This window comes from Ambystoma mexicanum, chromosome 6p, assembly GCF_040938575.1.
Source record: "Ambystoma mexicanum isolate Mex_15411 chromosome 6p, UKY_AmexF1_1, whole genome shotgun sequence".
NCBI classification, from domain to species: domain Eukaryota; kingdom Metazoa; phylum Chordata; class Amphibia; order Caudata; family Ambystomatidae; genus Ambystoma; species Ambystoma mexicanum.
Window position 1 is genome coordinate 277,531,889 of NC_090935.1, and position 20,992 is coordinate 277,552,880.

Sequence of the window (20,992 nt, forward strand, 5' to 3'; positions counted from 1 at the left end):
TTACTACGGGGTGCGCAGGAAAATCCACACGTGATTAGCCTGGGTACGTGTGTTTCGGGGTGCGCGGGAAGTTCCACACGCGATTGGCCTGGGTACGTGTACTTCGGGGTGCACGGGAAGTTCCATACGCGATTGGCCTGCGTACGTGTACTTCGGGGTGCGCGGGAAGTTCCACACACGATTGTCCTGGGTACATGTACTCCGGGATGCGCGTGAAGTTCCACACGCGATTGTCCTGGGTACGTGTACTTCGGGTGCCGGGAAGTTCCACACGCGATTGGCCTGGGTATGTGTATTCCGAGGTGCGCAGGAAGATTCACACGCAATTTCAGCAGGGTACGTGTATTTCGGTGGTGCCGGGGAATGCTACACATGATTTGGCCGTGTGGGTCCTCCCAGGTGTTCCCTCTACACCCTCCACGGCCCCTGCAGGCAGCCCACACCACAGGGGACTACCCTGCACCCCTGCTCATGTCCCACAGGCAACCCATCCAGCATGGCCATGCCCACCAGCCAACCCACATGTCACCTTGCACTACTGATCACCAACACATGTCTCCCAGCACCCCCACCCCCCAGCCACCAGGGGCACCCTCCACCACGCCCCCACTCATGTCTCCCATCACCCCCACCCCCCAGCAGTGCAGGGGCACCCTCCACCAGCCCCCCACTCATGTCTCCCATCACCCCCACCCCCCAGCAGTGCAGGGGCACCCTCCACCAGGACCCCACTCATGTCTACCACCACCCCCACCACCAGCATCCAGGGGCAGCCTCCACCAGGCTCCCACTCATGTCTCCCATCACCCCCACCCCCAGCCACCAGGGGCAGCCTCCATCAGGCCCCCACTCATGTCTCCCACCACCCCCACCCCCCAGCCACCAGGGGCACCCTCCACCAGGCCCCCACTCATGTCTCCCATCACCCCCACCCCCCAGCCACCAGGGGCAGCTTCCACCAGGCCCAACCATGTCTACCATCACCCCCACCCCCCAGCAGTGCAGGGGCAGCCTCCACCAGGCCCCCACTCATGTCTACCATCACCCCCAACCCCCAGCAGTGCAGGGAAAGCCTCCACCAGGCCCCCACTCATGTCTCCCATCACCCCCACCCCCCACCCACCAGGGGCACCCTCCACCAGGCCCCACTCATGTCCCCTATCACCCCACCCCCCAGCAGTCCAGGGGCACCCTCCACCAGGGCCCCACTCATGTCTCCCACCCCCCAACCACCAGGGGCACCCTCCGCCAGGCCCCCACTCATGTCTCCCACCACCCCCACCCACCAGCAGTGCAGGGGCACCCTCCACCAGGCACCCACTCATGTCTCCCATCACCCCCACCCCCCAGCAGTGCAGGGGCAGCCTCCAACAGGCCCCACTCATGTCTCCCACCACCCCCACCCCTAAGCAGTGTAGGAGCACCCTCCACCAGGCCCCCACTCATGTCTGACACCACCCACCCCCCAAGGCACCAGAGACACCCTCCACCAGGCCCCCACTCATGTGTCCCACCACCCCCACCCCCCAGCAGTGCAGGGGCACCCTCCACCAGGACCCCACTCATGTCCAACTCATGTCTCCCTGCACCCCCACCCCCCAGCCACCAGGGGCAGCCTCCACCAGGACCCCACTCATGTCTACCACCAACCCCACCCACCAGCATCCAGGGGCACCCTCGACCAGGCCCCCACTCATGTCGCCCACCACCCCCACCCCCCAGCCACCAGGGGCACCCTCCACCAGGCCCCCACCCATGTCCAACTCATGTCTCCCTGCACCCCCACCCCCCAGCCACCAGGGGCAGCCTCCACCAGGCCCCCACTCATGTCTCTCACCACCCCCACCCCCCAGCAGTGCAGGGGCACCCTACACCAGGCCCCCACTCATGTCTCCCATCACCCCCACCCCCAGGCAGTGCATGGGCAGGATCCACCAGGCCCCCACTCATGTCTCCCACCGCCCCACACCCCTGCAGTGCAGGGGCAGCCTCCACCAGGCCCCCAACCATGTCTCCCACCACCCCCACCCCCCAGCCAGCAGGGGCAGCCTCCACCAGGCCCCTACTCATGTCTCCCACCACCCCCACCCCTCAGCCACCAGGGGCACCCTCCACCAGGACCCCACTCATGTCTCCCATCACACCCACCCCCCAGCCACCAGGGGCACCCTCCACCAGGCCCCCACTCATGTCTCCCATCACCCCCACCCCCCAGCAGTGCAGGGGCACCCTCCACCAGGACCCCACTCATGTCTACCACCACCCCCACCCCCCAGCATCCAGGGGCACCCTCCACCAGGACACCACTCATGTCTACCACCGCCCCCACCCCCCCAGCATCCAGAGGCACCCTCCACCAGGCCCCCACTCATGTCTCCCATCACCCCCCACCCCCCAGCATCCAGGGCCAGCCTCCACCAGGCCCCCACTCATGTCTCCCTGCACCCCCACCCCCAAGCCACCAGGGGCAGCCTCCACCAGGCCCCCACTCATGTCTACCATCACCCCCACCCCACAGCAGTGCAGGGGTAGCCTCCACCAGGCCCCCACTCATGTCTACCATCACCCCCACCCCCCAGCAGTGCAGGGGCAGCCTCCACCAGGCCCCCAACCATGTCTCCCACCACCCCTACCCGCCGGCCACCAGGGGCAGCCTCCACCAGGCCCCCACTCATGTCTCCCACCACCCCCACCCCCCAGCAGTGCAGGGGCACCCTCCACCAGGACCCCACTCATGTCTACCACCACCCCCACCCCCCAGCATCCAGGGGCACCCTCCACCAGGCCCCCACACATGTCTCCCATCACCCCCACCCCCCAGCCACCAGGGGCACCCTCCACCAGGCCCCCACTCATGTCCAACTCATGTCTCCCTGCACCCCCACCCCCAGCCACCAGGGGCAGCCTCCACCAGGCCCCCACTCATGTCTCCCACCACCCCCACCCCCTAGCAGTGCAGGGGCACCCTCCACCAGGCCCCCATTCATGTCTCCCATCACCTCCACCCCCCAGCAGTGCAGGGGCAGCCTCCACCAGGTCCCCACTCATGTCTCCCACCACCCCCACCCCCCAGCAGTGCAGGGGCACCCTCCACCAGGCCCCCACTCATGTCTCCCATCACCCCCACCCCCCAGCAGTGCAGGGGCAGCCTCCACCAGGCCCCCACTCATGTCTCCCACCACCCCCACCCCCAGCAGTGCAGGGGCAGCCTCCACCAGACCCCCAACCATGTCCCCCACCACCCCCACCTCCCAGCCACCAGGGGCAGCCTCCACCAGGCCCCCACTCATGTTTCCCACCACCCCACCCCCCAGCAGTGCAGGGGCACCCTCCACCAGGACCCCAATCATGTCTACCACCACCCCCACCCCACAGCATCCAGGGGCACCCTACACCAGGCCCCCACTCATGTCTCCCATCACCCACACCCCCCAGCCACCAGGGGCACCCTCCACCAGGCCCCCACTCATGTCTCCCATCACCCCCACCTCCCAGCCACCAGGGGGACCCTCCACCAAGCCCCCACTCATGTCTCCCACCACCGCACCCCCCAGCAGTGCAGGGGCACCCTCCACCAGGACCCCACTCATGTCTACCACCACCCCCACCCCCCAGCAGTGCAGGGGCACCCTCCACCAGGCCCCCACTCATGTCTCCCATCACCCCCACCCCCCAGCATCCAGGGGCAGCCTTCACCAGGCCCCCACTCATGTCTCCCTGCACCCCCACCCCCAGCCACCAGGGGCAGCCTCCACCAGGCCCCCACTCATGTCTACCATCACCCCCACCCCCCAGCAGTGCAGGGGCAGCCTCCACCAGGCCCCCACTCATGTCTCCCACCACCCCACCCCCCAGCAGTGCAGCGGCAGCCTCCACCAGGCCCCAACTCATGTCTACCACCACCCCCACCCCCCAGCCATGCGATTTGCCTGGGTACGTGTATTCCTGGGGTGCGCGGGTAGTCTCCCATGCGATACCATCAGGGTACATGTATTATGGGTCCGCGTGAACTTCCACACGCGATACCAGCGGGCTACGTGTTTTACGGGGTTCGCAGGAAGTTCCACACACGATTGCCCTGGGTACGTGTATTTCGGGGTGCGCGTGAACTTCCACACGTGACTTGGCCTGTGAGAGAGGGGTTCGTGTATTCCAGAAGTGGGCGGGAATATTTACTCGCGACTGGGCCTGGGAGAGCGTGTTACGTGTATTCCTGGGGTGGGCGGGAAGATTCACACGTTCGCCTACGACGCGCCAAAAAATAAATGGTCCAATCCTGAAACACGTACACCAGCATGAAGCAGGCGTACGTCGACCCGCGCAGCATAAAAGTGCGCGCAAACAACAAACAAGCTCAGACGCCAGGATGAATATACCGTTCCTAACAGCAGTGGCTGTGGGTTACCAAAGGAGGTGGAGGAGGATAGCGAGGGCCCGAATTTTCACTCCCAGAACCAGCCTTTTTGGGATGCCTGATGACCAGGTGTATGGGAGGTACAGGTTTCCACCACACATAATACTGGACCTGGTCAGTGAGTGAGAGGATGACCTCACATCACCCACCCTGTGCTCCCAAGCACTCAGCCCCCTGGAGAAGGTCCTCAATGTACTGCACTTCTTGGCCACAGGATCATTTCAGAGGACAAGTGCCATAGTGGGTGGGGTGTCACAGGCCACGCAGTCACGCTGCCTACACCAGGTCTTGAACATCATCACTGCACGCCCATCAGTCCATAGGCACATATACCTGCCCAGGACACCTGCAGAAAGGCATGCTGCCGCCCTCTATTTCTACGGTGTGGCACAATTCCCAAAAGTGCTAGGTGCCATTGACTGCACCCATGTGGCACTACGTCCCCCCAGTGCATCTGAGCACATCTATAGGAACCGCAAGCACTGGCATTCCATCAACGTGCAGGTAGTATGTAATGCCAAGGCAATCATCACCTCAGTATATGCCAACTATCCAGGGTCCACCTTCGACAGCTTCATTTACCGAATGTCTACCCTAAGCCGGTACCTAGAAGCTGGGCGGCATGGCGATACATGGCTGCTTGGTGAGTATGAATGCCACTGCACATGCATGCATGTCAGATGCAGAGTTATGCCACTACCCCACTAATGATACCCATCACCTCCTCACCAGGGGACAGTGCCTACCCTCTGAGCACCCACATGATGACGCCAATTCGGAACCCCATCACGCCTCCAGAGGTAAGGTACACACAGCCCATATTGCAACCCGGGGCATAGTGGAGCGCACATTCGGAGTGCTCAAGTCACGCTTTCGCTCCCTTGACCGTTCTGGCGGGCAGCTGTCATATGCGCCCCCAGTAGTGTGCAGGATCATAGTGGCAGCATGTGTCCTGCACAATGTTGCAACACGCCGGGGCCTGGCTGTGGACATGGTGGTGCCCCCACATCCCCAACCACATGCACGCCCGCTGCGCATGGGAGGGGAGAGGGCACGGGGTGAGGCAGCCTGTACGCAGCTGGTGGCTAATTACTTCACATAGAAATCACACCCCTGTGGAGTGCACACAGCCCTGGCACATACCATCTGATAAGCAATGATGACTCGACCTGACAATTATGATGAACAAAGGGACCGTCAACTGTCAGAACCATAGCAGCCTGAGATTGTTCATGTGGAAGTGTCACAATGTGTGCATCCCTACCTACACAAACACCACCAATGCAGTGTCATCAAAAGACACACTGCAGAAATGAATACCCACTTGCAAAATACTACATGAAAACAGTGCCATGTCACCCAACCCCTCCCCGGCACGGCCACACAACACACCATGGCATGTCATGCAATGTGAGAGCAAACAAATTAATCCCCACAACATGCCCCAAGTGTCACCAGCTACAGTGTCCCTAATGGAAACATGGCCACACATGAAATGCTCACAGTAATGCAGGACCTACAACACACATTACCAAATGCTTACCAAGAATACCAATCACCTACACAACCTCCAACCTACCTTAAACATGACATTACACACTTAGAAATTTGCTAGCCTCACTACCTGATGATGCCAGCACTCCGAACACTTCCAAGTATACAGTGTTTGCGCCACGCAAGAGTGTAGGTGCACTGCTTACAACACAGACTCCAGTTCCAAGGTGGACCACGCAATACACCATGCAGTGTACAATACAACAACAATATGCACTATGAATGTATACACAGTATTGACTACAGACTGCCCACACATCGAATGGGAGTCCAATGTCACCATGTACGTCAATGTCACTTGGGCACACTCTTTGCAAGTCCATGGAAACGGGAAGCAGGAGGGGTGTGTGTCACAAAAACCCAAGCATCTGAACCAAATCCATGACAAGAATAGATAATCTGCCACTCAAGAATTGCGCCACACTTGTTAGTTCAATGTTTTCAAAAGAACATTTCTTTTTATTCCTTATTTGCCCTTTGAATTCTTGTTAACACGTGTTTCGGCTACTCAAGAGCCTTTCTCAAAACAAAACAGGGCTTGATTAGGTACATATCATATTCTATTAGCACAATTATGTAATGTTCAAAACATTTTTGTATTCAAAAAGGTTTAGGTAAGAAAAAAAGGGTAAAGAAGAAAAGAAAGAGATAGGAAAAAGGGAGTTATGCAATATTAAGTCACATGTATTTTGAAAAATAAATAATGAATAATAAATAATTCACAAATGCAATACATCGCAATACAAATAAATAAATCAAAATGTGCATCCAAATCATAATAAATACAAAACAATATAAATGATAAAAGAACAGTAAAAGATAAAAAATAATAATGGATAATAAGTAAAATAACAAACAGAGAAACAGAAAAAATATATTGTTTAAAATAATTCCCCATACATAAATCCACATTTTATATTTAGGGTTTCAATATTAAACACAAATTCTCATTTGTATTATTTCTATAATGATTCTATCATGTATTACTGTCTACAATATCGTTCCCTCTAATGGGTTGCAGTAAATCTACATTCGACACACAGTAATAAATTCATATTTGAGCGCAATACATAGAACAGTAAAAATCTCTTACCCGTTAATTCCATAAGTCCCGGGTAAATCCCTATAGTGAAAATAATGCAGAAAGAAATATTTCCAATCCAATTGTTATTCGCACACAGAAATTGAATCTATTAATTCTCCAAAGGTTTTGGTTAAACTCAACCTTTCGTATGACCATAAATTCTAACCTTCCACTTTAAAGTCCATCACATCTACCTCGCCACTCCACACCTTAATTTATCAACAATTTAGGTTTGTCTTATTTGGTTTCACAGTCTCCCCGTTAGCAAAAAGGCCCCGGTCTGAATAAACTCCCATATAGGCATTTGGATCGCCCGACTGCGGGCGTGCAAAAACGTCTCTTTGCCCTTTCGTTCGGGGACCCACCCCTGATGGCTTACCTGCAGCTTAGTAACAATCCATCTCCTCGCGTCGGCCTCGAACAGAAATGAGCCGCCGCGGGGATCCACCATGCAATGTATAGCATCACCAAAGTTACGCGAATCCTCCTTCTTCTCTTTCTAACATCGTTTTACAGAGCGGCCATATTGGAAAGGTTAAGAATGCACATATCATCCATTCACTTAATCATTGTTTGTATCATGATGGTGTGTCATATTCCCCATCTCCCATTCACATATTGAAATAAATGAATATATTTCTGAACGGACATCTACCCTTTATTATAGGCCAATTTGGAAGTATATATTTGAAACAAATTTTTGTTAGCCCCTAGAAATTGAATTCTTGTTATTATCCAAATGGTGTTCCGACTCAGTTTGTGTCAAATGTGATTAGCCATTAACCACCCTTACATAACATTATTTCTCAATTAATCTTGATACAAATAAATGTTATTGAAAGGACTCGGCATTACAAACTACCTTTGCATATCAAATTGTTTATCATTTTTATACATTTTACATATAAAATCAAGGTTTCAAACCATAAAGAATAACATCCATTTCAATATCCATTTGTTTCCTTCTACCAGAAATAAAATACCATGCCCTAACAGTGTCCTTTCATTTCATGACATGTATGAGCATTATCAAATCAGAGGAAATGTCCCATCTCATTATCATGATTGAGACCAAACTCAATCGATCTAAATTTGCATATCAATCTGGCTTCCATCTGTCTTAATTTCTCCTCTATATTTCCACCTCTTTTCCCCATTCGTATCTTCTGCAGTCCAATAAACCTCAGAGTTTTTTTGTTTTCCATTTGATGTTGGAGCTGCCAATGTTGTGCCAGCGGTAATGTTGCATCCTGGCTTCCAATGGATGAGAAATGTTCTCTTATACGAAACCTCGTTTCCCTAATCGTGCTTCCAATATAGATCATCTTGCATGGACATATTATTGCATATATTGTATATTTTGAGCGACAATTTATATTTTCTTTGATTTTCATTTTCGTCCCTCTTGAGTCCACAAATTCCATCGTCATGTCATGTGCAAAATCACACATAGTGCAGGTACCACATTTTCGGAAACCTGACGTCTTTGGGTCCAACCATGTTCTGCTAGGTTCAGGTTTTACATCTGGTAGAAGAGAAGGGCTCAAGGTCATTTTCAAAGTTTTAGCCTTACGATATGTTATTTTTGGTCTTTCTCCAATATACTCCGTTAGGTGAGGATCAAGTTGTAAAAGATGCCAATTTTTGTTTAACGTTTTCTTGAGTACTCCAATATTGGAGCTATATGTTGTAATGAAATTAATCATCCTGTGCTCAGTATTTGTCCTTCTTTCTTTAGGCATCAGAGTCTGCTCCCAGGTTACTTTAGCTACCTTTTGTTGTGCTGCTTCAATGCATTTCTTTGAGTAACCTCTCTGTTCAAAACGATCCTGCAGTAGCTCACATTCTGACTTGAAATCAATAGTGTTTGTACAGTTTATCCGCGCTCTAATAAATTCCCCTTTCGGGACATTCCATTTTACCGGTTTGTGGTGGCAGCTACCGGCATGGAGGGTTGAATTCACCTCCGTTTCCTTGCGAAAAGTTCGTGTTACCAATCTATTGTTCTGTACAAAGATGGTCAAATCAAGAAAATTTATGGACCACTTGTCATCATTGCCTACAAATTCAATGCCCAGATCATTGTCATTTAATTTGATTTTAAATTCATTCAAATCCAAACTTGTTCCATCCCAGATTATGAGGACATCATCAATAAACCGGACCCATAGAATCATATGTTGTTTGAATACCTCCTCCGTGTATACTGATTTCTCCTCAAACATACCCATAAAAAGGTTAGCCAATGCTGGTGCATACTTAGTGCCCATAGCAATCCCTTTCTTCTGCTGATAGTATTTGTTATCAAACAAGAAAATATTATTCTCTAATGTTACTGCCAACATCTCCTTCAACATTTGTATGTATTGGTAGTGCGATGCCGAGTCTTGTCTGAATTCATAATCTATGGTTTGTATAGCCGCTGGATGTTCAATGATAGTATATAGTGCGCGGACATCCCAGGTTGCAAGTCGATATGATGGTTTCCAAGTTATTCTACTGATTGCCTTGATAGTATCTGTAGTATCTTTAATAAACGCCTTTAGTTTTGGTACACGTGGTCTTAATATGTTATCAATATACTCAGAAATTCTCTCCGTTAGCCATCCAATACCACTAAGTATTGGCCTACCTTCAGGAATCTTGTCAAACAGTTTATGTATTTTAGGTAAAAAATACATGGTTGGGATCACTGGAGTTTTATTTGATAATGCCGATTTTTCATCATCCGTAATCAGACCTTTCCTATGCCATTCATGTATCTGTTCCTCCACTCGAGTTATAATGTCCACTGTGGGATTGCCTGGTAGTTCCAGATAACAGTTTGGTATTGTTAAGTGATTCTGAGCCATAATGATGTAATCCTCTCTATTCATCAATACAATATTCCCGCCTTTATCGGCCTCCTTTATAACAATTGTTTTGTCATTCTCCAAATCCTTCAATGCTTGCCTTTCCCCCTTTGTTAGGTTCTGTTTGTCCACGTTCATTCTAATTTCATCATACATATTATATATATCACGTGATGTTGCTTTGTAGAATACTTCAGTCATATTTTCATTTGAGAGTTGCGGTGAAAATTTGGATTTAGGTTTAAGTTCCTTCTCTATAAGACAACTCGGTCTGATGTTCAAGTCATAAAGAGTGTTGTGAATTTCACTGTCTTCTCCATCTCCCAATGTTTTTAGAATATGAATGTTCTCAATGTCCTCCATGGTAAAGTCTGATTTTATCAATTCTTGCTCGGTCCGTGTAGGGCCACTCTTGTGTGCAGTTGCAAAAAACTTTTTTAATCTAAGTTTTCTTACAAATTTAAATAGATCTATCTGAGTATTGATAAGATCCAATTTACAGGTTGGGGCAAATGATAGTCCTTTATTCAATACAGTTCTCTCATCATCCGTTAGGATATGTCCTGATAGGTTCAACACCAAGTCAATTATTGTTTTTTCCTGGTTGCATCCCGGGCGGCCGCCCGCGTTAGGCGACGAAAATCTTCCAACACATCTGGGTTGCCTGTGTCTACAGCCCCCCCTCCTTCCTCTCCTCCTTGGGTAGTAGTACTCTTGGGTTGTACATTTGGTAGTTGAAAACGGACCTGTTTTTGGTTTCCGACTCTTGTTCCTTTCTTATATCTTCTTATTTGATTCAGAAAACCCGCATGTTGTTGATTATTGTTATTAGTTTTATCTTGACGTGGTTCCTCTCCCTCTGCTCCTTCCTTCTCTGATTCTGAATCCACCTCTGAGCTGCCAGAGGATGTGTTCGGTGTGCTGGCCTTAGATAGCGGTTTTGTAAATTTATCAATTTCTCCTGAAAAGTATATACACGATCCTCATTATAATCCCTTTCATCCCTGAAAAATTTTCGCAATTTTCTTAGTTTGATATCATCCTGATAGATTTTTAATATTTCATACATTTTTTTGTAATTTTTTTCCTTAGTTGCTTCAAGCGCTTGGGTTTCGGCAATTTCTTTGGTGATTATGTCAATCTGTTCCGTTGCTCGTACGTGTTCTCTTTCTGCATGTTGGATTAAGATCCTAATCATATTATCCGAACTGGCATTCAAATTTTGTTCCCATTCCTCTGCCAGATCTCGATCTTCATCCTTTGCTAAGTCTGGAAATATAAGTATTCTTAAGCCTCTTGGTATTTGTTTCTTACTAATATAATTTTTCAATGATATCAATTCCCAATACTTATCTATTTCTTTTCTAGATATTCGTTCGAGTTTAATGAATTTGTATCGTAGATCTTCTGTTCTCTTTATACCAGGGTTAGAGAAACCATGTTCCATACTGCCTTTTGGAGTAAATAATTTACTCGCATCCTCCTCACGATTCAACATATATTCCGCCATTTATTCTTAGTGTCCTTGGGTCTGCAAACTGTTGTACCTGTATTTTGAAACAGATTGGTGTTTTGGGATATGTGTCGGTACAACTTCTCCTGTTGGCGACCAAGATGGGTTTGATTTGGCCTCTCAGCCGTGTCGCATCCTATGTGGCACTCGTTGGAGGAACCAATCCCCTACCTCCTTGGTTGCTAATATGAATAGATAATCTGCCACTCAAGATTTGCGCCACACTTGTTAGTTCAATGTTTTCAAAAGAACATTTCTTTTTATTCCTTATTTGCCCTTTGAATTCTTGTTAACACGTGTTTCGGCTACTCAAGAGCCTTTCTCAAAACAAAACAGGGCTTGATTAGGTACATATCATATTCTATTAGCACAATTATGTAATGTTCAAAACATTTTTGTATTCAAAAAGGTTTAGGTAAGAAAAAAAGGGTAAAGAAGAAAAGAAAGAGATAGGAAAAAGGGAGTTATGCAATATTAAGTCACATGTATTTTGAAAAATAAATAATGAATAATAAATAATTCACAAATGCAATACATCGCAATACAAATAATTAAATCAAAATGTGCATCCAAATCATAATAAATACAAAACAATATAAATGATAAAAGAACAGTAAAAGATAAAAAATAATAATGGATAATAAGTAAAATAACAAACAGAGAAACAGAAAAAATATATTGTTTAAAATAATTCCCCATACACAAATCCACATTTTATATTTAGGGTTTCAATATTAAACACAAATTCTCATTTGTATTATTTCTATAATGATTCTATCATGTATTACAGTCTACAATATCTTTCCCTCTAATGGGTTGCAGTAAATCTACATTCGACACACAGTAATAAATTCATATTTGAGCGCAATACATAGAACAGTAAAAATCTCTTACCCGTTAATTCCATAAGTCCCGGGTAAATCCCTATAGTGAAAATAATGCAGAAAGAAATATTTCCAATCCAATTGTTATTCGCACACAGAAATTGAATCTATTGATTCTCCAAAGGTTTTGGTTAAACTCAACCTTTCGTATGACCATAAATTCTAACCTTCCACTTTAAAGTCCATCACATCTACCTCGCCACTCCACACCTTAATTTATCAACAATTTCGGTTTGTCTTATTTGGTTTCACAGTCTCCCCGTTAGCAAAAAGGCCCCGGTCTGAATAAACTCCCATATGGGCATTTGGATCGCCCGACTGCGGGCGTGCAAAAACGTCTCTTTGCCCTTTCGTTCGGGGACCCACCCCTGATGGCTTACCTGCAGCTTAGTAACAATCCATCTCCTCGCGTCGGCCTCGAACAGAAAAAACTAAGGAAAAAAATTACAAAAAAATTTATGAAATATTAAAAATCTATCAGGATGATATCAAACTAAGAAAATTGCGAAAATTTTTCAGGGATGAAAGGGATTATAATGAGGATTGTGTATATACTTTTCAGGAGAAATTTGATAAATTTACAAAACCGCTATCTAAGGCCAGCACACCGAACACATCCTCTGGCAGCTCAGAGGTGGATTCAGAATCAGAGAAGGAAGGAGCAGAGGGAGAGGAACCACGTCAAGATAAAACTAATAACAATAATCAACAACATGCGGGTTTTCTGAATCAAATAAGAAGATATAAGAAAGGAACAAGAGTCGGAAACCAAAAACAGGTCCGTTTTCAACTACCAAATGTACAACCCAAGAGTACTACTACCCAAGGAGGAGAGGAAGGAGGGGGGGCTGTAGACACAGGCAACCCAGATGTGTTGGAAGATTTTCGTCGCCTAACGCGGGCGGCCGCCCGGGATGCAATCAGGAAAAAACAATAATTGACTTGGTGTTGAACCTATCAGGACATATCCTAACGGATGATGAGAGAACTGTATTGAATAAAGGACTATCATTTGCCCCAACCTGTAAATTGGATCTTATCAATACTCAGATAGATCTATTTAAATTTGTAAGAAAACTTAGATTAAAAAAGTTTTTTGCAACTGCACACAAGAGTGGCCCTACACGGACCGAGCAAGAATTGATAAAATCGGACTTTACCATGGAGGACATTGAGAACATTCATATTCTAAAAACATTGAGAGATGGAGAAGACAGTGAAATTCACAACACTCTTTATGACTTGAACATCAGACCGAGTTGTCTTATAGAGAAGGAACTTAAACCTAAATCCAAATTTTCACCGCAACTCTCAAATGAAAATATGACTGAAGTATTCTACAAAGCAACATCACGTGATATATATAATATGTATGATGAAATTAGAATGAACGTGGACAAACAGAACCTAACAAAGGGGGAAAGGCAAGCATTGAAGGATTTGGAGAATGACAAAACAATTGTTATAAAGGAGGCCGATAAAGGCGGGAATATTGTATTGATGAATAGAGAGGATTACATCATTATGGCTCAGAATCACTTAACAATACCAAACTGTTATCTGGAACTACCAGGCAATCCCACAGTGGACATTATAACTCGAGTGGAGGAACAGATACATGAATGGCATAGGAAAGGTCTGATTACGGATGATGAAAAATCGGCATTATCAAATAAAACTCCAGTGATCCCAACCATGTATTTTTTACCTAAAATACATAAACTGTTTGACAAGATTCCTGAAGGTAGGCCAATACTTAGTGGTATTGGATGGCTAACGGAGAGAATTTCTGAGTATATTGATAACATATTAAGACCACGTGTACCAAAACTAAAGGCGTTTATTAAAGATACTACAGATACTATCAAGGCAATCAGTAGAATAACTTGGAAACCATCATATCGACTTGCAACCTGGGATGTCCGCGCACTATATACTATCATTGAACATCCAGCGGCTATACAAACCATAGATTATGAATTCAGACAAGACTCGGCATCGCACTACCAATACATACAAATGTTGAAGGAGATGTTGGCAGTAACATTAGAGAATAATATTTTCTTGTTTGATAACAAATACTATCAGCAGAAGAAAGGGATTGCTATGGGCACTAAGTATGCACCAGCATTGGCTAACCTTTTTATGGGTATGTTTGAGGAGAAATCAGTATACACGGAGGAGGTATTCAAACAACATATGATTCTATGGGTCCGGTTTATTGATGATGTCCTCATAATCTGGGATGGAACAAGTTTGGATTTGAATGAATTTAAAATCAAATTAAATGACAATGATCTGGGCATTGAATTTGTAGGCAATGATGACAAGTGGTCCATAAATTTTCTTGATTTGACCATCTTTGTACAGAACAATAGATTGGTAACACGAACTTTTCGCAAGGAAACGGAGGTGAATTCAACCCTCCATGCCGGTAGCTGCCACCACAAACCGGTAAAATGGAATGTCCCGAAAGGGGAATTTATTAGAGCGCGGAGAAACTGTACAAACACTATTGATTTCAAGTCAGAATGTGAGCTACTGCAGGATCGTTTTGAACAGAGAGGTTACTCAAAGAAATGCATTGAAGCAGCACAACAAAAGGTAGCTAAAGTAACCTGGGAGCAGACTCTGATGCCTAAAGAAAGAAGGACAAATACTGAGCACAGGATGATTAATTTCATTACAACATATAGCTCCAATATTGGAGTACTCAAGAAAACGTTAAACAAAAATTGGCATCTTTTACAACTTGATCCTCACCTAACGGAGTATATTGGAGAAAGACCAAAAATAACATATCGTAAGGCTAAAACTTTGAAAATGACCTTGAGCCCTTCTCTTCTACCAGATGTAAAACCTGAACCTAGCAGAACATGGTTGGACCCAAAGACGTCAGGTTTCCGAAAATGTGGTACCTGCACTATGTGTGATTTTGCACATGACATGACGATGGAATTTGTGGACTCAAGAGGGACGAAAATGAAAATCAAAGAAAATATAAATTGTCGCTCAAAATATACAATATATGCAATAATATGTCCATGCAAGATGATCTATATTGGAAGCACGATTAGGGAAACGAGGTTTCGTATAAGAGAACATTTCTCATCCATTGGAAGCCAGGATGCAACATTACCGCTGGCACAACATTGGCAGCTCCAACATCAAATGGAAAACAAAAAAACTCTGAGGTTTATTGGACTGCAGAAGATACGAATGGGGAAAAGAGGTGGAAATATAGAGGAGAAATTAAGACAGATGGAAGCCAGATTGATATGCAAATTTAGATCGATTGAGTTTGGTCTCAATCATGATAATGAGATGGGACATTTCCTCTGATTTGATAATGCTCATACATGTCATGAAATGAAAGGACACTGTTAGGGCATGGTATTTTATTTCTGGTAGAAGGAAACAAATGGATATTGAAATGGATGTTATTCTTTATGGTTTGAAACCTTGATTTTATATGTAAAATATATAAAAATGATAAACAATTTGATATGCAAAGGTAGTTTGTAATGCCGAGTCCTTTCAATAACATTTATTTGTATCAAGATTAATTGAGAAATAATGTTATGTAAGGGTGGTTAATGGCTAATCACATTTGACACAAACTGAGTCGGAACACCATTTGGATAATAACAAGAATTTAATTTCTAGGGGCTAACAAAAATTTGTTTCAAATATATACTTCCAAATTGGCCTATAATAAAGGGTAGATGTCCGTTCAGAAATATATTCATTTATTTCAATATGTGAATGGGAGATGGGGAATATGACACACCATCATGATACAAACAATGATTAAGTGAATGGATGATATGTGCATTCTTAACCTTTCCAATATGGCCGCTCTGTAAAACGATGTTAGAAAGAGAAGAAGGAGGATTCGCGTAACTTTGGTGATGCTATACATTGCATGGTGGATCCCCGCGGCGGCTCATTTCTGTTCGAGGCCGACGCGAGGAGATGGATTGTTACTAAGCTGCAGGTAAGCCATCAGGGGTGGGTCCCCGAACGAAAGGGCAAAGAGACGTTTTTGCACGCCCGCAGTCGGGCGATCCAAATGCCCATATGGGAGTTTATTCAGACCGGGGCCTTTTTGCTAACGGGGAGACTGTGAAACCAAATAAGACAAACCGAAATTGTTGATAAATTAAGGTGTGGAGTGGCGAGGTAGATGTGATGGACTTTAAAGTGGAAGGTTAGAATTTATGGTCATACGAAAGGTTGAGTTTAACCAAAACCTTTGGAGAATTAATAGATTCAATTTCTGTGTGCGAATAACAATTGGATTGGAAATATTTCTTTCTGCATTATTTTCACTATAGGGATTTACCCGGGACTTATGGAATTAACGGGTAAGAGATTTTTACTGTTCTATGTATTGCGCTCAAATATGAATTTATTACTGTGTGTCGAATGTAGATTTACTGCAACCCATTAGAGGGAACGATATTGTAGACTGTAATACATGATAGAATCATTATAGAAATAATACAAATGAGAATTTGTGTTTAATATTGAAACCCTAAATATAAAATGTGGATTTATGTATGGGGAATTATTTTAAACAATATATTTTTTCTGTTTCTCTGTTTGTTATTTTACTTATTATCCATTATTATTTTTTATCTTTTACTGTTCTTTTATCATTTATATTGTTTTGTATTTATTATGATTTGGATGCACATTTTGATTTAATTATTTGTATTGCGATGTATTGCATTTGTGAATTATTTATTATTCATTATTTATTTTTCAAAATACATGTGACTTAATATTGCATAACTCCCTTTTTCCTATCTCTTTCTTTTCTTCTTTACCCTTTTTTTCTTACCTAAACCTTTTTGAATACAAAAATGTTTTGAACATTACATAATTGTGCTAATAGAATATGATATGTACCTAATCAAGCCCTGTTTTGTTTTGAGAAAGGCTCTTGAGTAGCCGAAACACGTGTTAACAAGAATTCAAAGGGCAAATAAGGAATAAAAAGAAATGTTCTTTTGAAAACATTGAACTAACAAGTGTGGCGCAATTCTTGAGTGGCAGATTATCTATTCATATTAGTAACCAAGGAGGTAGGGGATTGGTTCCTCCAAAGAGTGCCACATAGGATGCGACACGGCTGAGAGGCCAAATCAAACCCATCTTGGTCGCCAACAGGAGAAGTTGTACCGACACATATCCCAAAACACCAATCTGTTTCAAATTCATGACAAGCCTGCGTGTGCCCAGCCAAAATGCAGCGTATGCCCATGGGAGCCACACAAGGCAACACACTGTCCCAAAAAAAAAAAAAAAATCAAAAATGGCCGGGGGGGAAGCCACCCAGGAGGTCCGAGGACAGGGTGCACACCAAAACCCACCTGTGTGGATCTTGCGAAAAAAAACACCTCCATGGGCTCATGGCCTACACGGCTACCCTATTGCGGGAGAATCACTGCTGTCGCTTTCCTGATGCAGCTGCAGAGGGGTGAGCCCTCTGCAGCTGCATCAGGAGGTGGTGGCACTATGGGAGGCAGCCCACGCAAAGCCCTAGTCTGTTCCTCCATGGCTGCAAGCATGCGGGTGTGGTAGGTCTCGTTCTGGAGGATAATTGTGCGGAGGTCCCCATGCAACAACTCACGGGATGCCCGGACCTCCGCCCTAGTTGCCTGCATCTCAGCTGAGAGCATACGTGTGAGATGCTCCAGCTGCTGTTCTGTCCTTCTGTTTGTTGAAGCCTCAAGCTCAACAAGAGTCGTCCTGAGGTGAAGGAGTTCCACCCTCAGGGCTTCCCTGTGGCCCTGGGACTCTATGGAAATGGATTCCTGCAGAGTCGCCAGTGCCGCCCGCCTGTCGGACGCCAACATGTCCTCCCTGTGTGACTGGCAGATGGAGTTTGTTGCCTGCTGTAGTCGCTCCATCAGCCTTTTGGGGGGGACAATGTAGGGGGCTGAGGAAACTGTTGCCTGGACCAGCCGTCGGGGGGCTGCAGTCCAGGGTATGATGTTTCAGGCGGTGAGCGCCCCTCCTCCAATTGGGCACGAAAGCCTTGCTGCTCGAGTCAGCGAGAGACCACGCTCTATGGAAGCGTGTCACAGGGTGCTGCAGAGAGTTCAGTCCACAACTCCAAAGAGGGTAATTACTCAGGAACGGCTCACCCCGGAGCCACAGTAATCAGGCAGGACTTGACTCAACTCAGCAGGCACCAGTCCATGGATTTCCAAAAAGGAACGCTGCACCAACGCAGAGAGGTTGCTATTAAGGATCTTCCCTGTCACGGAGCAGCTTGATCAGGCGGCCCTACTTGTAAAAGCACAACAGCGCCCCCCTAAATAACTATTTATAACTGAAACCTTGAGTGTAAGTGTTACTTGGCTACTTGTATTTACGGATTTCATTTGTACAGCTCTACTGCGCACAATTTTGAGATAGGCCTGGCTGCTCAGTCACACTACCAACTTGTGTAGTATAGACCTATACCAAAAGGTGGGTCACCTAATACCAAGCAGATAAGTCTTGTGTAGTCTCACAAATTGTGACTGCACCAATTCTCACCTAACAGCCATCCCTGATGATATGAAATGTGGATTTTTCATCTGCACATATTCATGTGGATAATGTGATTCATTGTATTGGGTCCGCTATTACAAAGTGTGCTGCATGAAGTATCGGTCTTTCTCCAAAATGTTGCCACCATGACATTTCCATTATTGTGCCTTTGCACAGTGCACACATCCTGACCCCCCATTACAATGACTATGGGGTGCAGGGTTTGGAGGGCTTTCCCCTGCACCTCTTGTTCAGGGTAATGGGGGTCAGGGGTTAGATGGAGAGCGGGGGACAAGAAGGTTAGAGGGAAAAAAAGAAAAAACAAAAAAGAACCCCTCAGCATCTGTTCTGACCCACGTAAGGAACAAGTGATCTATGTGATCACTGCGCCGTGCCTTAATGGAAGTAGTGGACAAAACAGGTGCCGTTGTGATCACATAGATCCTGAAGTACCAACACTGTGGAGCATTGATATGTCTGCACCGTATGACAAAACATTTTGTCCTGTGAACCTCACACCTTGCCTGATTTTCTAAGTCCTCTTTCTTCTAAAAAGGTTGAAATGTTCCCCACCGGCATGCATATTTGAAGAAGTTTATTGAGATCACAGGTTGTCCCACCGGCTCTTCAACAGCACACTCATAACTGCTTTTCTCTCTGCATCTTTTTCTTAGCATTCTATGTTCTCTGTTCAATGCTCCATACAAGGGGTGGTGGAGGAGTGGACAAAGAACAGAGAATGCTACACAGACAATGCTACACACCTCCCCCTTTACACAAAATTCAACAAAATAGAATGCACATCCCACAGATTGTTCCTACTGGATGACAAAACGAAAACTAAGGTATAACAAAGCACACTAAAAATTAAGTAATGGTTGAACAGAAAGAAAAACACAGGGAATGTGGTGCATACATCTAAATCTAAAGAAACAAGCACCATTTTGTAAATTGGAACCATATACATGGCAACAACTTTGAACCTGGTTTTCTATTAGCTAGTATTTCACAGTAAATTGGAAATAACAGTTTTCTTGATGTCAAAACTGAAATCTTGTTCAACTCACATAATCCCTCAGATATGAGGTCTTACCACAAACACATTTAATGCAGTTAACAACCCTCTCTTCCATGGTTTTCTCTTTCTCAGCCTTGAAATGTGTTCCTCTATTACTACTTTCTTTAATCGTATTGGTACTTCTTGGAATGTCCTTGTAAGTCTTGCATACCCTGTTCACGTTCCACACTCTACTATCTGAAACTCTGACGGCATCATGGAAACTCTCTAGTACTTGTATGGGCAGGGTCGGACTGGGATAAGAAATAGGCCCGGACACTGAAAAAAAAGTGGCCCACCCCTCGCCTCACAAAAGTGGCCCACCCCTCGCCTCAAAAAAAGTGGCCCTCAAGCCATCATCTGTGAATCGTGTCAATTCACGACTTTACAGAAAATGCTACTTATGGAGCGTTCATGAGTTTCCCACATTACATCACAGCTCATAAAATATCGTAACTTTGCATACAAGAATGGATCACGATATGTATCATTAATATCTGTGTGTATAGATCCATATTGTCAAATTACTGTGAATGCAAGCAATCGTCCAAGGCCAAATGATAATATGTTATTGTATAGCACTTACGCTTAAGCTCTTTTTTATAGAACAAATTTGCATACAATATCACCCAACCTGTGTTGGTACTCATTTATCGACCTAAGAAGGATGAAAGGCTGAGATGGACTTGCTGGGATTCACACCTGCAGATCGAACACACATCGCAGTAGCGAGCGCTCAACCCACTGAGCTATCATATCGGATATAGTAAAATGAGCAATTATTATTTGGTGATACTGACAAAGCCTCACACAGTTTTGCAGCTGTTCAAACTGGTATACATTTCTTACATTTTACAGACAGTTCTCTGCTTAGCTTGTATAAAGATGCTTTTTATATTCTGCAAATTTTGTGGTTACACTTTAACTGTACATACATGCCTATCATTGCCATTTTTTTAATCACTCTTTTAGTATATAGAATCTTATGACTGTAATCTGTTTGTTTTCATTTCTGTATATTGCCCTGTATATCATATTTTATGTCAATCTGCCATGTAACCTAAGTGATGCGCTCAGATGCCCGAGGC